The sequence below is a fragment of the Phodopus roborovskii genome, unplaced genomic scaffold (genome assembly GCF_943737965.1).
Source record: "Phodopus roborovskii unplaced genomic scaffold, PHOROB, whole genome shotgun sequence".
NCBI lineage: Eukaryota > Metazoa > Chordata > Mammalia > Rodentia > Cricetidae > Phodopus > Phodopus roborovskii.
Window position 1 is genome coordinate 35,960,912 of NW_026126418.1, and position 24,161 is coordinate 35,985,072.

Here is a 24,161-nt window from a genome sequence, read left to right on the forward strand (position 1 = left end):
GGGTGGCCAAGAATTTGGGACTAAATATCACAGAAACCTGGACTCCTAATGACATTCTGTTATACGCATAGATCACCCTTCCTTTGCCTTCATCAGAGAAGCTTCCTCCTGTAACATATAGGAACAAATAGAGAGACCCAAAGCCAGACACTTAGAGAGTGAGAGATTTTGGAGCATTCAACCCTAAAAGGGATGCCTCCATCAAATCCCTCCCCTCAGGCTCAGGGGATCCTGCAGAACAGGAGAAAGAAAGAATGTAAGAGCAGATAGAATGGATGTGACCAAGAAGACAAGGCTCTCTAAATCAACATAATCAATGCATATATGAACTCACAGAAACAGAGACAACATGTAAAGGGCCTGAACAGGTTCTTTGGGTGTATATAATGGCTTTCAGTTTAGTGTTTTGTGGGATTCCTGAGTATGCAAACAAATGAACTTTGTTTCTTTTGTCTTCTCATGGTTTTTTCCCCTTCTGTTTGCTGTTTTCTCCAATTCCAAAGTGTTAGTTTTTTGTTTCATCTTATTATTGTCCCTTAGAAGCTTATTATTTATTTATTTTTATTTATTTATTTATTTATTTATTGCTAATGAGAGACAGAAAAGGATTATATTTAGATGTGAGAGGGATTATTGAGAAAATGAGAGGAGTTATGGAAAGAGACTGTAATAAGGTTGTATTAAGGGAGGAAAAAACCATTTTCAATAAAATGAAAAGTAATACATATTTTCATACCCACGAGTGATCGCTTGCACTGCTTTCGTGATTTCTTTGGTCTTCTCTTGATGCAACTTCTTTAACTTCTGCTGGCAAATGCATATATTTAAGTAACATGAACTACAATGCAATGTAAAATGAAGGCTCTATTAAAATAAAGAGTTATATTGACACTAATTTAAATTTAAAAACTGAACTTTTATTTTTCTCAATCAATAGATTAGTTACTCTTAATCATTGGTTGAAGGAGTAATTTTTATGAGATAGTTGTAATCTTGCAAAACACAGGTAGATAGATAGATAGATAGATAGATAGATAGATAGATAGATAGATAGATAGACAGACAGATGTCACTTAGACAAACCCAAGTTTGCTCAATGCTAAATGAATACAATGGTCTAAAACATTCATCTCTAATTTGTCAACTCAGCATCAATGAACAAACATTAATACTGTGTAATACCACTGATGAATTTACAGCCACAATGCTCTCAATATCACAATAGGAACATCTGAACAACCTGCATTACTATTACCACAACTATTTTTTTCTAAAGAGTTGCATCATTTCTCCCTTCCCTTGCATTCCTCTAAGTCCTCCAAAGTACCCACCTCCCTTGTTATCTCCCAAATATAAGGACACCTCTTCCTTAATTATTATTACAAGCACATATACGTGATTGTGTATGTGTGCATATATATGTGTACATATTTGTGTATGAAGTCTCTTTTGGTGCGTGTATATATCTGATACAGATAAATACAACCTGCCTAGAGATGTGTTTATAGGGCTGATCATGTGGTGTTAGATAACCTATTGTTGTATCCTTCCCATGGAGACGCCTGTTTTTCCCACTCTCAACATTACTTCGTTGTATAGGGTCCTTTGCGTAAGATTGAAGCCTAATGAGCTTTCCTTAGTCCACATCAGCATGTCTATTGGTGGTGACCTTGTTCAGCTCATGTTTTGGCAGCTATGTTTATGAGACTTCATGGGTATAACTTCTGACTCTTGTAGGAGTCATGGTACCATAGCAAAGTCCTTCATCCTCTGGCTCTTTCAAGTTTTCTACACAGTTTTTCTGAACCTTAGGTACAGGAAATCAAAATTACTGTTTTTGTCATTATAAGTGACGATAGAAATATTTTAAAGTTGTTTCCAATTCCTTGAACACTCATCCTACTATGCAAAGTGTTCATTTAAGAGGAGGTAGGAAAATGACACAGGATCTCCTCATTACAACTCAGCATCCATATCTACCCAAAGAAAATAAAATACAGGTTTATAGAACAACATAAATATTCCTTAATGCCTTCCCATCAGTGCAGAAGGAAAGCAATGGAAAAATTGCTTCTACTTTTGTGACACAGTTAGGTACTGGATCCATTTATATTCTGGCTTGCAAAGTACCTCATCTTTCATTTTCTAAAAATCTCATTATTTTCACATACTTCCATCTACTGTCTTGCCTTAGTTATTATTTATTTCCTGTGCTCAAAAACTTATTACTCATGATCTGTCTACTCTGGATTTCATTTTGCCTTGCTGCTCCTCCAATATTAGGATGCCTAGAAATTTATTTGACAGTTCAGCTGATTAACATCAATCAAATTCCAATTGTGCAGAAGTGAATGATATATTTTACTTTTGATTATTTTTATTTTATTTGAAAGATGATTTTTAAGATTTTCTTGCATATATACATTGTAGTTTTATATATCTGCTGTTGACTCCCTCTCTAACTCTTGCAAATGCTCCATAAACATACCCCCACCCAAATTCATGTCCTCTTCTTCATTTTTATAACTTGTAGAGTCAAATTTTTGCTGCCCATATGCACAAGTGCTGAGCCATCCACTGGAACATGGACAACCTACCAAGAGCCACACCTCTGAACAAAATTATTCTTTCTCTCACAGTAGTCATCAACTTCAAGTTAACTCCTCAGCTAGAAATGAGACCTCATATAACTATCCCCAATCTATGTGGAGATGGTAACTGAAATGATATGTAGATCTTATGCAGGCAACCACAGATATTGTGACTTTTGCACACAATTGCTCTGTCATGTTCAGAAGACACAGTTTTGCTGTTCTCCCTGACCTCTGACTCTCAGAATCTTCTGTCCCCTCTTCAGTGACATTCCTTAAGCCTGGGGGGGGGATATATGTATATATGTATGTATTTATGTATGTATGTATGTATGTATATGTGTGTGTGTGTCCCATTTATATCATTCTTAATGTCACTCAACTTCTATTCTAACTTAGTATACATGAATTAGTGAATCTCTTTGGCTACTAGAATGTATTAGTTGTCCTGATTTAGAAGGAGTATTCCAATCAATAGGTTTCTTTTGGTAGACTTGGAATTGGGACTCAGATCTCTACTACTGAGATACTTCTTCAATCCCTATAGAGGGCTTTAAATTAATATAGTCTGTACCATTCACTTCTCCAGTTGCCATAGTTTGTGTCCGTTCGTCTGGTATCCTCTGGAAATAATCCCACATCTTCTTTAGTCCATAAGTGTCAGATATATTCTGCTAGAAAGCATATCAAAACTGATTTGTACTAAATCTCCTAATCACTTATAGGGTATATTTGAATTTCTTATTGAAAAAAGAACGCAATGGGAAACTAAGAATGTGTTTGAAATTCACATCATTTCAGTAGTGAATCTGATATAGGTAACACATAACAAGTTTCTCTGTTGTTTCCTTATGACCATTTACTACATAAACTAAACCATGGAAGGCCATCACAAACATTTTCACAGACCTAACAGTTGCTATGAAAAATATATCAACAATGAAGAAAATTCATTTGATTATCAAATGAATCTGCATTGTATTACCTAGACATCTAAGATGATTTTAAACATGTATCAAAGAAGATTTACATAAGGATAGAATAGAATATTACAATATTAATTCCATAATAGAATATTAATAACTATGAATAATTTCAATGACAGATATCATTGAAGGAAGAGAGGGATATGTGGCTAGTAAGAGCTGTGGCTGTATGTCATGCTACATATGTAGAGAAAGTTGTACTACAAGTTTCTTCTAGGAAAACAGAGGCTAGAAAACCAACATATTAATTGTAAATGTTTAAGTAATAAGAAAAATATAAAATTGAAAATTAGAAAGTAATAAAAAAATTGATGTTATACATGCTTTATGATATGCAAATATCAGTATGAAATGATATTGTATGCCAGCAGAAGGAGAACTTCAAAAGTGTAAAGAAAGTTAAGTATGAACAGGAGTATCTATAAAATATAACAGCTATTCACTTCCCCATTTTTAAGTCTATGTATTACAAAGATGACTAAAATGTTAAATGTGTCTTTCTTTACATTTTAATAATTAAAAAAAAACTATGTTCTATGTGGCATTCTCCAGTGATTAACTTGATTGACATGCTTTCATTGTAAGTTTGAGCTTTAATTTCAGACTCAGAGACATCTACTCTGACTAGATAATTCCAAGTATACTGATAGTATTGTTCTATTTTCTACACTCAAGCATGTATTATTTGCAAATATTTTCTGTTTATTTGTCTTAGTCTCCTGTAACAACCTCATAGGGGATTTTGTATGGCTTCCTCTATGCTTGTCTATCTTAACACAGAGAATAAAATGGGAGAAATGTATAAAAATTCAAATGTATAAATTACTTCTCTGATTACCTCAAGTATCAGTGAGAATATTCTCATAGTATATGATTATTAAAAGTTTTTTTGGAAATGTGTAGTCTTCATATTGCTAGGAAACAATATTAATTATATTAAGTCCATTATAATTTGCACTGAGAACAACCATAATACTTTTGACATTTCCTAATTTGATTCATTGAAATGTAGATAATTCAGAAAAGTTTTTTATTCTGCCAGTGGACATTGTCTTAATAGATTCTGTCATTTATCTTCTGAATTATACAGACTGAAGAAGTCACATGAAAAGGCAAGTTTCAGTCACTGAAGTGATCATGTTGTACATGAGTCCAGTTCACAAGCCACTTCATTGTCTACCCACATCTCCAAATGGTTTCTCATCAGATACGATTTTCATCTTCATGTTTTACCATGCTAAGGGGGAGGTGCAGGTAATCTACAGAGGAATGTATGGTAGCAAATTCAAACATCATGCTCAGCTCTAAGCTAATTCAGACTCTTGAGGACATCCTAAGAATTGTCACAAAGTAAATATTTTAAAACTAAATAGTAAGTTGTGATCAGCCATTCTATATAATAATCTAAAATGCTATTTCAGTTACCTATACTACATTGCTAAAGTACCAGAACATACTAAATTATAACCATAAATTCAAAGATTCACTTACAAATGTCTGGATGCTATTACTGCCATCATCACTTTCTTCCTCCACTCTTGATGCCACCTCAATCACTGGCTCTGCTGATGAATACATATGTTAACTCTACCATAATGAAATGGCAGATAATATTAAAGTTATAATAAACAGAAAGGTTTCAAAGTGTTAATAAGAAAACTTAAATATTTATTGTTTTAATTTATTGTCTTAATTAAAAGTTTAATATTAATATTTGTTGAATATTTACTCAGTGTATTTTTAGTTATGTAATTACACAAAATGTCAATATATCACTTGGAAAGACATTTGATGTTAATAGGTTCAAGGAATGTAATTCCAAATATCCACTTACAAGTTCATTTACTGAATATATATGAAAAAAATATAATATAAATAGTTTAAATTTTGGTTCATAGTGTGTTTTATGATTTACCTGTAAAAAAAGGACAAGCAAACAATGATAGCCCTGAAACCATATATACACAAACAATAAAAAGGGATTCTGTAATTTGCATTTGTATATTGAACATATGCACAAACACATATGCAATATGAACAATTAAAGAAAAAGAGCCTATCAAGTTGGGGGTGGTACTTGGAAAAGGTTTGGAGGAAAGGTATCTGTAAGGATGAGAGAGAGAGAGAGAGAGAGAGAGAGAGAGAGAGAGAGAGAGAGAGAGAGAGAGAGAGGAGTGGACAATCTGATGTAATTCTGTCTCAGTTAAAAATATAAAACATTAAAATGTCCTGAGTTACATTTTACAAAAACTACTATTTCATTTTCCTTACACTTAAAAAGATGTCTGAGCTTTCTGAAATATTGTTCTACTTTTGAGAACAGGCTACTGTGTCAAGTCCTCATTCTTCATGACTATGTATTCTAAAAAAAAAAAAAAAATGAATGTGTAAAATATATTCCAGTGTTTGAATACTTTGTCCTGTGCTCCTGAAAGTGGCTGGAGAGGCTGTAGTTGTTTTAGGAGGTAGAGCCTTGCTGGATGAAGTGCATCATAGGGGGTGGGCCTTGCGGCTTTGTAGCCCAAATGCCACCCAGAGTGCAGATAGAATGTGACCATCCAGTCTCTTGCTCCTTCCACTAAGCCTTCCCTTCATGATTTCTGAATATTTAAGATTTAAAACTGTCAGTGTCCATGCACTACACAGTTCTTACTGAAGGAGCAAAACTATATGCCTGATCATTGTTTTAAGAAATTATGTGACATGGGATAATGTAATTATTGAATCCACTTTGCAATTTTAAATTCACTTAACATTTTCCAACAAAGATGGAGATTATAGGTGTTTTGTTCCAGACATCCAGCTTCTCCAACCTACCAAGCCCATAAGGTCATAAGGATAGCAGAAAAACATACTATTTTGTATCAAGGAACATTTTTTTAACTTGTCAGTTTAGAGATACACTAGGAGACTAGTTCATGAAATGTTTTTGTTCTTCCAAATATATGCTTGTTTGTGGTGTGATGGTATTCTCCCTCCAGGTTAGACAGGTTGAATATTCCTTACCAACTTGTGTGAGAATGTTTGTCACAATGGAAATAATGGATCATAGAAGTATAACACTGAAATTTCGTTATGAATATTAAACAAAATTTTCAGGTTTTTATTCATCTCCACAATTCATTCTATAATTTTCTTCTCCTTATCTGTATGATTCTATTTTGTGAAGCAATGAGTAATATAGCATTACAGCACTTTTATGTATGACTTATTACATTTATTTGCATTTACCTAATGTAAAAAAAATCATCCTACATAGTGGGTACTTTTATATTCAATGCCTAGGAAGCCTCAAGGCAGGAAAGAAGAAAAAATACTTAGCTCTACTTACATCACTTTATAGTCTTCTCTAAACACAATACAAACTTCCCTTTTTAAAACAGAAAACTATTATTTGTATGCTCCAATGTGTCCTCCAGGATTTGTTTCCTCTCACACATTTATCACTGCTTTCTTATAATTCTTCCCCCATTCTTTCCTCTTCACTATGGGTTAATATTCTTTAATCCTAAAACACCTAAAATTTTATTTACTAACTCAGCAGGATCAATGACATTCTCCTTTGTAGCACTTGTAGACTATGGAGAGATACCATTCTTACACCACCAACTCTTCTTTTTCATTTCGTTAATAGTCACCTATCTGTGGACAGTAAGTATATATTTAGCCACATGATTTAAGTATCCTTTTAAATAGCTTTTAAGAAAATACTCTACTTTTCATTTGTCCAGTTGCCATACTTTGTCCTTGTAGATACGTAGTTCCAGGTACATAATCAATCTCGTCATCCTGTAGAAAATATTTAAACATAATTTGTTAAAATTAATTAAAAAACTACATGTATAAGGTATTTGAACTTATTTTAAAGGAAGAAAATAAAAGGAGGATGTTTTGAGAACTGGTACAGAGTCAATATCTTAGGCAGCAATTACTCAGACAAGAGAATTCCATCCCAACTTCTAATTTATTGTACCTACTAATGTTGTCTATATTCTTTATACAAACCTATTTTTTCATGTGAATAATGAACCCTGACTCCAAGCCTACTTTAGTTGTTTTCTGGCCTGTCAATGTGCCTTATGCCCTTATCTGGTACATAAAATTGTCTACAAGTGAGAAATTTGCATAGTGTTACCTTCCAAAATTTACTACTAGAATAGCCAATAAAGAGAGTACATGATATCATTGACAACTTTCTGACTTATTCTGTTAAAAATAAGTTTGAAAGCTATTATATATATATATATATATATATATATATATATATATATATATATTCATTCTAGTAAGAGTTTTATAACCTGAATATTTTCTTTTTCTTATTTAACTGCCTCAAATCATTCTACTACAGTAGAATGGAAACTGTATTACTACACATAAAGTATATGTTTTAATTCTTTAAAAAAATAAAGGGTGATATTTAGCTCTGAAGTCAAATATATTTGTCCTGTGAGAACTACAGAAGGTAAAAATGTTTTAAAATGAAATACCAAGTTATGGTAAATTATTTTATAAGGAATCTTGAGATATAATTTCACATGCCTTGCTTTATCAATAATTTTTTAAGAAGACAGCGCTCAGGTGGGGAGGGCTCAGTGCATTGGATGTGTAAAGATAAGGACTTGAGCTGAGGTCCCAAGGATCCACTTAAAAAGCCAGGCGCCGTGTTGCACAGCACTGGGGAAGGAGACAGCAACGTGGAATTTGGACCAGCCTATTCAGGTTCAGTGAAGGAATCTGTCTTAACAGTGTGAGGAATGATGGAGGAGAACATGTAAAACTGATCCCAAGCCTTCTTAGCAAGTGCACTCACAGGCCTATACAGACACACAAACTTATGAACATATCTACATATACACACATAAACCTCAGCATTAAATGTAGAACTCAAAATTTAAATAATTACATACCAGTGATGAATTTTCTGTACTATCACTGTGGGCTTTTTGATTTTCTGAATCTAAATTTGCTGAAATGTATAGATTTAGAGGAAATAAATCATAATGAACTAATAGATTGAAAGTGTTTATATAAATAGACAATTTAAATTAATAGTAATGAAACTCTATTTTTTTTTGCTCTCCAAATTAAGAATTTAATTAGCAGAAATTTTAGCTGAATAGTTTCCTTTGTAGAACATTGTTCTAATTATGCAAATGTTGTATATGATATTTAAACAGACATTACAAAACAGGATCTCTAACACTGTACTCATATATTCATCTACTAATTCAATAATACTGCATAAGAGATCAAAGTTGAAAATTAACTTAAAAACAACAGAGAAATGAATGGATTTATCTTATTCTCTTTTCACTCTCATATCAGTATCTCTTAAACTATCTGGTAATTATTACCTTGTGAAAACCGTTGTTTATTGCCTTCCTTATATCTGTTAATACCCTACTCCTTCATATCCAACATGAACTTATACTATATGTGGTCACTTGAATATAAGTGACCCCCATAAGCTCATGGGGAGTGGAACTATTAGGAGGTGAAGGTGAAGCCTTGTTGGACGAAATGTGTCACTATGCAAGCTTTGAGCTTTCTTCTGCTCAAGCTTTGCTCAGTGTAACTTCAGATCATTTCCTGTTACCTGAAAGATGTAGAACTCTAGGCTACTTCTCCAGCACCACATCTGCCTGCATGCTGCCATGTTCCACAATATTGATAGTGAACTGGCGGTCTGAATTGTAAGTGAGCCAACCAAATTAAATATTTTCCTTTACATAAGTTTCAGTAGTCATGGAGTTTCTTCACAGCAAAAGAACCCTAATTAGGCCACCATATTTAGACAATTATCTTGTCTTCTTTCTGCTTAGACTTGTATGTGATAGCTCCATGATTTGGTTATCTTTCCCCCCCCCATAGTTATTACTATGTGTATTCTAATTCAATGTGTTTATGATTTTTCCAGAGTATTTTCATTTACTAATTCAAGTTTCAGTAACTTTCTTTCTGGTCTATCCATTGCATTCTGAATGTGAGTCAGCAAAATCCTTTCAATTATTTGTGTTTTGAGTTTCTATTTATTTCATGCAATAATTTATTATTGGTTTGCAATTTTGGGATGGTATTGGGGTCTAAGGAGTGAAAATAATAACAAAAAATACCAGAATGGCTTTTCTAGAAATAATGCCTTGTCTGACACACAGAGAATGAGTATCAATATAGGAAAGCTTAATAAATAAAAAGTGAATATAAAAGGCATTCACTAGGGAAATGAAGTATCATACAACACACACACCACTGAATGAAAACAATATCAGTGAAGAGAAACATCATACTATTAACAAAGTAGAAAGTAGTATATTGCATGATTTGTTGTTAACTAAATGATTATTGGACTGATGATTAAGGATAATACAGATACATAAATTGGAACACAGATTAGATACAGCTAATTAAAAGAATGAATGTCCTCATAAAATTAAGTGGACATGCATTTTTTTAAAGATATAAGATCTTCTTATGACTTGACTTGAAGAATGTTAAAAAAATAGCATGTAAACTTACTGATTTACAAACTCTTGAGAAATTGGCATACAATATCCTATAAAGAAAACTCATATTTTATCAGACTAATTACTAAAGTCTATACATCTGTCTCACAGACTAGATAGCCCAGTAGAGTTATAATGGAAATACTTTTTTAATATTTTTCTTATTTTACATATTGATCCCAATTCCCTCTCCATTCCTCCCTCTCTCCCTCCCTCCCATGCCACCCAACCACCCTCCCATCCCATTCCCCCCACACACACTCCACAGGGAGACTGATCCCTTCCAGGAGGGATCAACAAAATCTGTCAAGTCATTTGGAGTAAGGACTAGGCCTTCTCTCCTGCCTCTAGGCTGAAGGAGTATCCTTCCATGGGAAATGTGCTCCCAAAGTCCTTTTGTGCACCAGAGATACATCCTGGTTCCACTGTCAAAGGTCCCTTAGACTGCCGAGGTCTTCTGAGACCCACGTTCAGGAGGTCTGAGACTGTCCTATGTTGGTTTTCCACAGTATGGGGGTTCATTAACTCCACCTTGTTCAAGTCAGCTGTCTCTGTGGGTTACTGTAGCCTAGTCTTGTCCTCCCTTTCTGCATCTGGATTCCAGTTTGGTTCTTAAGATGCAATGTCTTGTGTTGCTCAAGGTGGCTCAAAACCTTGTGGTTAAGGAAAACTTCATCCCTAGCATTCTTAAATGATACATAATAATTTGTATATATGTGTGAAATATTAAGAAAACCCTATTTACCCTACAAACTCATGGAAACTGAACAATGTACAATTGCACCACACCTGGGTCAAAGAAGAAATAAAGAAAGAAATTGAGGACTTCCTAAAATTCAACGAGAATGAGGACACAACATACCCAAACTTATGGGACACCTTGAATGCAGTGTTACAAAGGAAGTTCATTGCACTAAGAGCCCATATGAAGAAAACAGAGGATAGTTCCATAAGAGAATTAACAGAACAACTGGAAGCCTTAGAACAAAAAGAAGCAAACTCACACTGGAGGAGTAAATGCCAGGAAATAATCAATTTGAGGGTTGAAATCAATAAAATAGAAACCAGGAAAACAATACAAAAAATCAATGCAACAAAAAGATGGTTTTTCAAGAAAATCAACAAGATAGACAAACCTTTATCCAAATTAATGAAAAAGCAGAGAGAGAACAAGCAAATTAACAAAATCAGAAATGAAAAGGAGAACATAACAACGGACACAGAGGTCATACTTTGAAAACCTGCATTCCACAAAAAATTGAAAATTCAAAGGAAATGGACAAAGTTCTAGATAACTATCACTTAAAAAATTAAATCAAGAACAGACAAACAACTTAAATATAACCTGCAATGAAATAGAAGCAGTCATCGAAAGCCTTCCAACCAAAAAAGGCTCAGGGTCAGTTGGCTTCAGTGCAGAATTCTACCAGAAATTCAAGGAAGAACTAATACCAATACTCTTCAAATTGTTCCACACAATAGAAACAGAAGGTTCATTGCCAAACTCTTTTTATGAGGCCACAATCACCTTGGTACCCAAGCCTCACAAAGACACAACCAAGAAAGAAAACTACAGACCAATATCCCTGATAAACATCGAAGCAAAAATACTCAATAAAATACTGGCAAACTGAATTCAAAATACATAAGAGAAATCATCCACCATGACCACGCAGGCTTCATCCCTGGTTTGCAGGGATGGTTTCACATACAAAAATCTATCAATGTGATTCACCATATAAACAAACTGAAAAAACAAAAACCATATGATCATCTCCCTAGATGCTGAAAAAGCCTTCGACAAAATTGAACACCCTTTCATGATAAAGGTTGTGGAGAGATCAGGGATAACAGGAACATACCTAAACAATATACAGCAAACTAACAGCCAACCTCAAACTAAATGAAGAGAAGCTTAAAATCAGGAACAAGACAAGGCTGCCCTCTCTCTCCATATCTCTTCAATATCATACCTGAAGTTCTAGCTAAAGCTATAAGAAAACAAAAGGAGATCAAGGGTATCCAAATTGGAAAGGAAGAAGTCAAACTGTCTCTATTTGCAGATGATATGATAGTTTACATAAGCGACCGAATAAACTCTACCAGGTATCTCCTACAGCTGATAAACACCTTTAGCAAACTAGCAGTATACAAAATAAACTAAAAAAATCAGTAGTCCTACTTTATGCAGATGATAAAGAGGCTGAGAAGGAAATTAGAGAAATATCACCCTTTACAATAGCCACAAGCAACATAAAGTATCTTGGGGTAATGCTTACCAAACAAGTGAAAGACCTATATAATAAGAACTTTGTGGCTCTAAAGAAAGAAATAAAAGAAGATACCAGAAAGTGGAAAGATCTCCCATGCTCTTGGATAGGTAGGGTAAACATAGTAAAAAATGGCAATCTTGCCAAAAGCAATCTACAGATTCAATGCAATCCCCATTAAAATCCCAGCACAATTCTTCACTGACCTTGAAAGGATAATCAACTTTATATTGAAAAACAAAAGACCCTGGATAGCCAAAACAACCCTCTACAATAAAAGAACTTCAGGAGGCAACACCATCCCTGACTTTAAGCTCTACTACAGAGCTATAGTCCTGAAAACAGCCTGGTATTGGCACAAAAATAGACAAGTAGACCAATGGGATCGATTAGCAAATCCTGATATTAACCCACACACCTATGAACACCTGATGTACGACAAAACAGCTAAAATTATACAATGGGGGGATCGATACGTAAAATAAAAAAATTAAATCTAAAAAAATAGAAAAAAAAAAAAAAAGAAAACCCTATTTAAGATTATCCTAATTAGGAACCCCAGGAACAATACAAGATGGAAACTGTGTGGTTCTGAGTCAAACATAAGGTTTCGGTTAAAGCTTACAGTTTTAAGAGAAGTCCTCATGTTTGTAAATATCAGTGCAGAAATGTGATGCCAATATCAACATTTCAGTTATTTATATCAAATAGTTTCATCAGAGTGGAGGGGGAAAAAAGTAAAGATAAAGAGCATTGTAACCCTTTCAAATATTTCAAGGTACTTTTCCAAGGGAAATTTTACTACAAAATTTACCTGCTGCTAAAGTCTGTACATCTTCTATTCCTAATGCATTTTTTGGATCCAAGTCTTTCTCTTCAACGGTGGGCTACATGAGTTGGAAACAAAATGTTTAGTGGTCACTGTACTGAGTACATGGTGCACTTACTAACACTTTGTGAATAATTATGAGTAATTACCTTAAAAAGAGGATACTTCATTGGAGACTCTAAATACCAAAAAATATAACATTTTTATATGAATTCATCAAAACAAACTTATGTCACTGCAATTAAAGCTTCATGCTACCTTTAGAAATAACTAAGTAATGATTTAGACTGGGAGAAACACGGGTTGTTTATTGTTTAGTTTTGTTTTGCTTTTATCCTGGAGTGAAATCTATTTTTAATTTTAATAAAACATGAAGGTAGGTTCTTCAATGACAGGTTATGATTACATTAAGTACAACTGAAATGTTAAAAGGAGATATCCAAATGCAGTTATGTCGGTTGATGGAAAGAAATATGGCATCTAAAAAACACCTAAACTTTGCGATGACATCTGAACTCTCAAAGCTAATCCAAGAATGACAGAGGATAGATACTTTATGAAATATTTTTTAATCAATTATACCTCATTCTCCAATTTGTTCTGTAAATTAGGAATCACATAATTTGGTGATAACTGTTTAATGACACGTATGATTTGTTTAATATCATGAAAGTGTTTCTCAACTGGTTAAACGTTTAGTTACAGAAAATTAATAAAGTATGTTTATTTTACATGCATTCATGTAGTATTTGTATGACTGTACTTTCCCTCTAATTTAGATACCTTAAATTTTATTGACCCTTCCTGTGAAAAGAAACTAAGTCCAAAGTAGGAAATTATTCTGATCAGAACATAGTGTATGAAAAAAAATTCAACTAAATTTAAAAAGGCAAAAAGTAGAAAATAATTAAAATGTGATTATAAAATTGAATTTGCATGCAATTGTTAGATTTTGACACACTGCTGCATTTCAGAATAGTGCAATATGGACTGTGAAAAAAATTTCAGTATTCAATAAATGTACACTATTATGTATTTTGCATGCATACCTTTAAATATCATGTCATCCCTTAAAGCAAAAAGACATTCCTTTATCAAAAGAATAACCTCAAAAACTGTGACAGAGTCTTCTTCAAATTAACCTCACCTGAATATATAAGGTTAGTCAGCCAACTTCTCTGATGACCTAGAGGTGTGAGGAACAGAACTGAGTGGTTGTTATCTCCAACTCTAATCTCTCTTTTCTTCTTCTTCTCCTCCTCCTCTTCCTCCTTCTCCTCCTTCTTCTTCCACTTCTCCTCCTCCTCCTCCTCCTTCTCCTCCTTCTTCTTCCCCTTCTTCTCTTTCTCCTCCCCTCCTCATCTTTTTCTTCCTTCTTTCCCTTCCTCCCTCTCTCCCTTCTTCCTCCCTCCCTTTCTCTCTCTTGAAGCCCATGATGCAACAGTGATAATATACTTTGAGTTCAATCACTTACCAATGTTTCTACCTTAAGCAAATATTTCATCAAGTGGATTTTTAAGTGATGTTCGGTTCTTACCTTTGATATGCTCATCTTCTGACTGATCTTCAGACCCATGGAAGTGATCACTACCCTTCTTGGCAAGGCATTCAAAAATACTCTGTTACGGTAAGCATCAAAACTGTTAACAAGTTTCTAAGAAATTATCTGAACTTTTATTCTAGAAAGACTTGGAAATTTTTTTAACCTGCTATAATAAAATTTAAAAGAAAACATTTGAATCCAGAACCTCATATATGTTGTTGGATGAATTTTATCTTCATATGCACAGTGACTATGAAAACTGACTGTGGAAAGCTATACAGCACCAAATCGCAAAATATTACCAGATGTGACTATTTCAACAAGGAACAAACTGAGGACACTTACAAAATCACCTTTCTAAAATGGTTCAAAAGTGCTAGTGTTTGGGGGCATCATTAATATTTAGAATGCTTCCAATGAGAAAACTACTTCAAAGGGAAAAGAGGTGGAGCATTAAGAGGCCTCACAGTACAAAGTACTGCATACAAACAAAAGACAAATTCAAAGAATACTATACATGCCAAAATGTAAACGTTGCAATCTTTTGTAAAATATAGTAAAGTCTCTCTTATTTAAAGAAAGCAAAAAAAAAAAAAAAAAAAATCTAGCTACTAAGTGAAAGATCCAAAACATTGTGGCATATTGAGGCTTCAGCTGTATGCTGAGATAACTATCTGGGAGTTAATTTTATCCAGAAGGGACATTAATACAACCCTTCCCACAATGCCTGAATAGAACATGAGTTTGTGGTATAAAGCCTGTGATGCTCACTGTTCACACAAAGGTAAGGTAATCTGCTTTGTTCTAAAAACTATTTGCATAATCTAAATAATATGAAACCAAACTGTATGCACACCTATATGGCCATATGCTTTCCGTTTGTGAATATTTCCTTGCCTGTCTATATTTGACAATTCAATCATACTAATTAATTTCAACCCCATCACCAGTTTCTAAATTTCCATGATACAAAACCCTATGTTGCAAGACTCTTTCTAAATATCCTTAGGACTGCATACTATGTGTTAACATCCTGTTCATATGCAACACTAGACGACCCTGGAAGTTATTTAATGTTCAGGTAAACTTAGTTTCAGTGTGTCGAGTTGGTTCTTGTGCCTGAGAGGATTGGATTAAAACTCTGACAGCTTCATTCACTAGATGCTACCGATATCAGAGAAAAACAATGCAGCACAAGTGGCTCTAGCACATATAGGTGTTAAGGTGTATGGGTATAAACATATAGGTATTAAGCAGGGGACAATGCTCCCTCTGGACAAGGAATGGGTAATGGAGTGAAGCCAGAGCAACATTCCTGTTAGAACACATTCAAAACATTTTCTCAAAACTGAAAAGAGCTTTGAACAAACCTCAGAGTCATCGCTTGAATCTTCAAATTTCTGTAATATGGACTTCTGATCTATATGGTGCAGTCACAGAAAACTTAATGAGAATATTTATTATAGTGGGATTACAGATAAATACTTACATACATTTACATATACTTTTCTTTTACATTTTAATATTTCTGTATTTCAATAATATAAAGCAGCAAGACAAAAATTGAAGCTATTTCAGGAAGGCATTTTTACAGTAAGAAGTGGGTAAGAGAAAAATATTTAATAGAAATGATGTTTGGGGACATGCACAACTTTAGTAGTGCTTGAGCATAAAACAATTTTCATGTCTATCTGCAAATTTATCATCATTGGTACTGTTATCCCTATGATTACTGTTAGTAAGTGTTATTATTTGTTTGCTTACTAGAGTTCTCTTGGTTGATTTTTCCAATCAAATGCTTTCTTTCTTCTTCCTGTCATAAAAAAACAAAACAAACCCCACAACTTCAGAAATTATACATCTTTTTTCATTCTCTCTATCACTCACTCACTGTTATCAGTCACTTAGGCAAACATTAACACTCTATCAAGTTATGGGCATCACCCTGTAAAACACTGAAGAAAAATGAAGTTATACTGCCAAGCTAATCACTATTATGGTTCATATATGTTACAAATGGCTAGGATTATTAACTGCTTCTGTCCCTTGGCAGCTTATATAGTATTTTCTGGTGCTGAGGAAGCTAGATAGCAATAGTGGCACTCTCTCTCTCTCTCTCTCTCTCTCTCTCTCTCTCTCTCTCTCTCTCTGTGTGTGTGTGTGTTTATGCGTGTGTAGGGGCGTGGGCATGGAACGGGTAGGAGGGAGGAGAACTAGGAGGGGATGAAAGACAAGAGGAAGTAGTGAAATACTATTTTAATTTAAAATGCATAAAAATTTAAATGGCCTAATTTCTATATTATAGTAGAATAAGTGGTATATGATAGCAAAGGAGAAATTAAAGAAATAAGTCACTAGTTCCACTGAAATAAATTTAGCACAAACACATCATTCAAAGCTTTTTTTTTTTTTTTTACACAAAACAAAAGAATTGGACAAACCTCAGAGTTGTTACTCGAATCTTCAAATGTCTGTGATAACTTCTTATCTAAACAATGTAGTAACAGAGCCATTAATGAGAATATTAAATTTACAGTGAATTTATACTCATGTAAGTTTGCATATATTATATTGATATTTGTATGTCTTGAAGAAATAAAACAGCAAGACAAAATTTCAGATAATTCAAACATTTTGAGGAAGAAATCATTGTAGTAGGAAGTGGACAAGAACATAATACTTTAAAAAATTATGCTTGTTTGGGAATATGCATATGTGCACTTGTTATAAGTGTACTTGAGCATAAAATATTATATACACATATGCAACTACATAATTTAATTATTGTTATGAGCATAACTGAAATTACCATTATTTGTTCTCTGGCAATGACTCCCTTTGTTACTGTTTCCTATTTGCTGCTTTCCTGCTTCTTCCTGTAATGAAAAACAAGATATATATATATATATATATATATATATATATATATATATATATATCAATAGAAGTTGTATCTCTGTACAAGCTGATCTTACATTCAAAACAGCTGGACAAAACAGCCCTACAGACTACAGCCAGGATATCTGAATCTTCTTCCAATCCCCCAAGACAGCGCCCCTTACCAGCAGGAAGTAGTTTGGAAAGAACGACGCCCAAATTCCCAAATATTGTGTATAATTGTTTGTTTTCATTTAATTGGACTGTTATATAAAATAAAATAAAATAAAAAATAAAATAAAGAATCCACAAAAAAAAAAAAAAAAGAAGTTGTATCTCTGTCATTCTCCATCACTCACTCACTGTATCAGCCACTAAGGTAAAGATATTTACAGTCTATCAAGTTTTAGACACCATCCTATCAGAAGCTGAAGAAAAAAAGAGATTAATTTCTGTATTGAAATATTTAGTGATATTTGCTAACAAGTGAGATAGTAAAACATTAATTCATTGCATCTATGAGTGAATTGAAATTTATGAATGAAATGTATTTAGTGAGGTACATCATTCATAGCTTCAAAAAGGAAATAAACAAACCTCAGAGTCTTCAGTTGAATCTTCAACAGCTGATAAGGCTGTTTTATCTATACAACAATCATAGAAACATTAATGGGAATATTATTTAGAATCAAGTTAATATATATTTTAAAAATTATGGATATTGACATGTGTATCATATCACTACACTTTCATGTTCATGTATTTTGCTAAAAACAAAACAGTAAAACAAGTTTTTAGGCAATTTATTCTTCTTTAGAAATGTATTGCTGTACTTAAAAGCTAGAAAGAGAAAATTTTAAGGTCACAAAGATTATATGGAGACAACCACACTTGCAGTTTTTATAAGAGTACTTAAGCATAAGACAATTCTAATACACATTTTCAAATTTATCTTTTTTGTTGTCGCTATCCCCACCACTACCTAAGTGAAGTCATCATTATCTGTTTGTTTACAAGGAGGCCCGTGGTTACCTTTTCCTAATGGCTGCTGTGTTGCTTCTTCCTATCATGAAAAACAACAAAAAAAAAACTTCAAAAAGTGTATTTCTTCTGTCATCCTCTCTTTCACTCAATGGTCCAGTCACTAAGACAAAGTATTTGGACTCTATCAAGTCATAGATACAATCCCACTGTTTCTCCTTCTTACGGTGACTGTGCATTAAATGACTAGCATCCTGGCTACTCACACCATATCCTGGGGGGGGGATTCTGTTCCCCCAGACAAAGGCTCTCTTGATGCCACTAAAGATATTATTCTAATAAAACTTGAGATTCAATGGCGTGGGTGGAAACCTGAATGAAAGCTAAGAGAATTAGAATCACAAATGAACTAGCTTTCTGTCTTAGCTGTTGAAGCCTCACTCCTGACCCAAATAAAGAAGCCCACACAACGTTCCTCCCTGCTACTTTCTGTCAACTAGTTGCTAACCTGCCCTCTCTGAGCCCAGGTTTTTATTTAATTAACACAATTGCAACATAAACACATGTACCATAACACATCTTTGCCTAGGTAACCAAATAATTCACAGCATCCCCCCCCCTTTTTGTCTAAATAAAAAGAAAGATTTTAACCTTAACATGGTAAAACTATACATAATAAGAAGAGTTATCAAGAAAGAATTACATTTATAATATCCAGTCACTTTGTATTTGGCAAATTTGGAGAACTCACTCTATTATCTATCATATCTTGATGAGCCCAAAGTTCTGTATCTAATTTACCTTCTATCATAACTAAGTAAAACTATATCTATGACTATGTAGCCTTCGATTTCATCAAAGACTCCAGGAAGACATATTATCTAAGTAAACAAAAAGGTCACAGCAAGCAATTTACAAAGCTATAGAAATGACAGAGATATCCGGCTGCCTGGACAATCACCCAAGTTTCATCTTCAATGTTCGGGCATCCATCTTCAGCCTACAAGTCTAGAATACTGGCAGACTTTTCTATGAAGCAAGAATTTGGAAGGACTGTTTTACCTTGTTTTGGCAAAGTTTAGCAGTCTCATTTCTTTTTGTCCTGCATGTTCATCACACTGTCATCAATTGAGGCAAGGACACTTTTTTGCCTAATTTGCTAGCTTTGACACATTAAAAGCAAACATCATATGAAGGTACTTCAATGCCCATTATCTTTTTGTGATTGGTGCTGCCAGGAACATATGTGTCTATCACTGTCATGACAAAACATTTTAATTGATATATTCTGTAGCTCTTTGAAGTGTTTGAAGACTTTAAAAAATAGCTCTGAATGATCTTGAAAATATACCTAACATAACTACAAGTTTGATTGTTATAGATGACTACTAACCTGCATTTCTTAATTATTCTAAATGGTTTATCATAATAGCTTTCAATGATTAGATGTTTACATTTACATTTTTTAAATGAAATACTTAGGAACAGCACCTTAAGAGTAAAAATATATATACAGTATGTTGCAACAAAGAATAACCTTAAATTTATATTAATATACAAAAATTCCTTAAACAAAAGTAGAAACACATATACACTATGTTATAACAAAAATAATCTTAAATTTGCATCAATATACAAAAATCCATACCAATGCAAAATATTTGAGATTAACAGTTGCTTTTTAGCTTAAAGTAGATTCAATAATCTACCCTTCTATCCTATCCCTCCTATATCCCCCTATTTCTTTTCAGAAAAAAATATCTTTGCATCTAACCTTCCTTGATAATACCTTTCAATATTTCTCTCACAAGCATTCTTTACTTTATGGTTTGTTCCTGAGATCAGGGGTAAGGTTAATCTATGTTTTCCATTGCTGCAACAAATTATAACACTATAAATTCATTACTATGTTAGCCATATATGGTTTTAATTTACCTGTCTGTTCTTCTGGCTCTATACACTTGAACCACCCTGCACTGCCACTTTGTTTTACATAATATAAAGTTCCAATCCCTAAAAGCTGAACATTTAACTCCTGAAGAGGCCAACTGGGATGCCAAGATTTTGGTGCAATTATTGTTGCATCTGTGCCTGTGTCTATCAAACCTTCAATCTCTCTGCTAATTATTCATATTTTTAGCTTTGGTCTTTGATAATCTGTAGAAGTTTGCCAAAATACTTGCTTTATGGTTTCTCCTGAAAATCTTGTTTTACCTAATGATATTATTTTGTCATCTACAGCAGTGTGGTTTTAGTAAATCTTTTAATTGCTCTGTGGAGGGGTTTCCCCAGTGCTGGCAGGGAATGATTGAACCAAATATGATGTTGGGGCCCGCAGGAGGCCTCGCAGGACATTTCCCAATGACAAAGAATTACTTTGCTTGTCCCTTGTTGGTTTGCATCCATTAATCCAATTCCAGCCTTGGCCACACCTTCTGCAAAGAAAAACTGTAACACCTTGGCTGGGGGATACTTTCTCTTGCTGGAGCTGATTTGGTACATTCTGGGAAACTGAGCAGAGCTGTAACATTTCTCTGGAGCAGAGAAGAGCAGAGCAGAGCTGTAACAACCTCACTTGGGAAAATCACCCCCTGCTGGAGCAGAGTTGTTATACTAGCATTAGGGAAAACTTTCCCAGAGCAAGGACCATAACACTTAGCTGGGGAAACTGTTCCTCACTGGAATAGAGCTGAAATACTTCTGTAGGTAATCCTTGGTTTCTGACTGCCAGAATACCTTTCCCTTCTGAGCTAAAGGTATTCTTCGGCATCCAACTACCAGGATACCTTTTCCCTTCAGAGCTGTCACACTTGTAGACATCCCCTGAAGCTCTCTCCTTCCACACCACCCATGCTATGCTCCTCCCTGCTACTTCCTGTCCGCTAATTACTAACCAACACCCTCTGAGCCCAGGTTAATTTTATTTAATTAACACAAATGTTTATATAGTTAATCAAGTGTAGCATAAAAAAAACGTAGAACACTTTTGCCTAGTTAAACAAATATTCCACAAAAAATCCAATGAGAATCTAACATAGATTAAGTTTTAGTCATTCTGGACATAGTTGTGGCTCATAGGTGTTGCAGGTGTTGCTTCCCTCCCTTGACATCTTCCATAGTATTTTTCTGGAACTATGAAAGCTAGACTGCACTAAGTGGATCTCACATTTTGGTGATAATGAATGGCTATCTAATGAGTTTTACAGCTCACCCAACAGGTGGGAAATCATGCCTGATAATAAAAACGCAGTCAACATTCAGATCATGAATCTAAGGAGAGGATCTCCCACTTGACTAAACCAGCATAATTCCTAGCTGCATTCTAAATCCTATTCTAAAACCCACAGATAAAGTCAAAGAAGCCTTTCTTCACAACAAATGGAACCCATCAGCAAAACCACAATGGAACACAGTGCAGAGATGATCAGTTGTGGGAAGCCCACACAAAATGCATAATCTATGTTATAGCTCCTGAATTCATGGCTCAAGGAACATTGAGGAACAGGGACAGTAAAACTGTAAGAGACAGAATATCAGGAACTCTTCTATAAAACAGTATCATAGAAACAGCTGCATAAACTAAATTAGGACATTGGTACTACTAATAGGCATGCTTACCTAGAAGGAGAATATCCCACACTGTCCCAGCCTTACACAAAGAACTATTGGCAACTAATGGGATATATCTCTCAGGGATGGACCATCTTATTAGTTAGCCAATATAAAGTTGTCAGCCCTGACCTCCAAACAACAAAAAGACTCAACAGATTATAGGTGTGTATGTGTGTGTGTGTGTGTGTGTGTGTGTGTGTGTGTGTGTGTGTGTACTTGCACTCACACATGCTGTAGGAAGGAAATCTGGAAAGAGCTGGAGAAAATAAATTAATTCTATTTTAATTAAAAATTCCTACAAATTCTAAATAATAAATAATTCAACTTTTATATTCAAGCAGAGTCAGGGATATTTGATAACAAGTGATAAATTAAAGGTTTAATTAGTTCTATGACTGAAAAAAAGTTTACAGCAGCTACAGCATGCAAAGCTTTTTGTGAAAAACAAAAACATTAAACCAACCTCAGTGACTTCATTTGAATCTTCATCTTTCTGTGATTTGGCCTCATCATCTATACAATGTAATTCCAGAAACATTAATGAGAACACATGTTACAGTGAAGTTAAAGATTTTACATGAATAATACATGTTATATATACATGTGTATTATATACATATACATATATATGTGTATGTATATACATATATATTATAAATATCTTATCTCCACCATGTTTTGTACATTTTGACAAAATAAAAAAGCAAAAAAACTCAGAAAGTTCATGCATTTTCAGGAAGGCATTGTTATGGTAGGAAATGGGCAAGGAAAAAATGTTTAAGAGAAATGATTCTTATTTGGTATATGCACACTTGCACTTTGGCTTATGTATAAGGTGGTTTGGGTGAGAATGCACCCCATTCCTATCTGACTTCAGTGGTATTGACCCAAATTTTTCATTTGTGGTGATTTTCACTGTGTGTTTTTCATATGTAGCTTTTATTATACTTTCATATGTTCCCTCTAGTCTTACCCTTTCTAGAACTTTTATCATAAAGGCATATTGGATTTTGTTCAAGTCTTTTTCTACATCCATAATGATCAAATTACTTTTATCATTAAGTCAATTTATGTGGCTTTTGACACTTAATGTCTTATATATGTTGAAACATCTGTGCCTCTCTTGAATAAAATCAGCATGTTCTAAAAATTTGAATGTCTATTTGCAGCTATTTTATTGAAATTTTCTATTTTTGAACCTATGTTTGTCAAAGATATTGGTCTTTAGGTTTCTTTTGTTGTTGTGTTATGAGGTTTTGATATTATACAGATACTGCCTTCATAGAAGGAGTTAGGGAATGCTCTATTTTCTTTTGTTGTTGTTGTACAGTATAGAAAGATTGTAAATCTTTGAAAGTATGGTAGAATTATACTGTGAATCCATTTGAATTTTTTTCTAAACTTTAAGGCTTTTTAATATTGTTTGAATCTCCTCATTTGTGTTTGTTTAGGGTGTTGGCTTCTTGATTTAATTTTGATGGTTTGACTGAATCTGGAAATCTATTTCTTTTACATTTTCCAACTCAATGGAGTGAAGTTTTTGAAGTATTTCCTTATAGCTATTCTGAATCACTTTAAAATCTACTGTAAATGTTTCTGTTCACTGCCGATTATGTTAATTAAGCTTCTTACTATAAGCAAGGGTACAGTGAAACCACTAAACTAGACCACTGTGGGTAGAAAGACAGACTTATTGGGGATCAAACTACTACCTCTTGGGGTACAGAGAAAAGCAAAAATGGTGATAAAGCAAGCAGATTTTATAAGTCCATCAGTGGGTGGGTGGGGGGTGTCTTTGAGCAGACACAGTCTGTTTGGATTGACCACGAACTATATATCCTTGTCGGATGTCTTGGTTAGGATTACTACTGCTGTGATGAAACACCATGACCAAAGAAACTTAACTAAGAAAGAGTTTATTTGACTTATACTTCCACAGCACTGTTCACCACTGAAGGAAGTCAAG

The 24,161-nt window shown here is 34.0% G+C and overlaps 1 long non-coding RNA gene across 1 annotated transcript; it reads right to left on the reverse strand.

The window, feature by feature from the left end:
* Positions 1–18,198: 18,198 nt before the first annotated feature.
* On the reverse strand, positions 18,199–22,702 carry LOC127222098 (uncharacterized). Its single transcript, XR_007834522.1, has 3 exons — positions 22,659–22,702; positions 18,635–18,665; positions 18,199–18,246 (listed from the first exon to the last, which is right to left on the reverse strand). It is a non-coding gene; the product is annotated as an uncharacterized LOC127222098 (long non-coding RNA).
* Between the last annotated feature and the right edge of the window lie 1,459 nt (positions 22,703–24,161).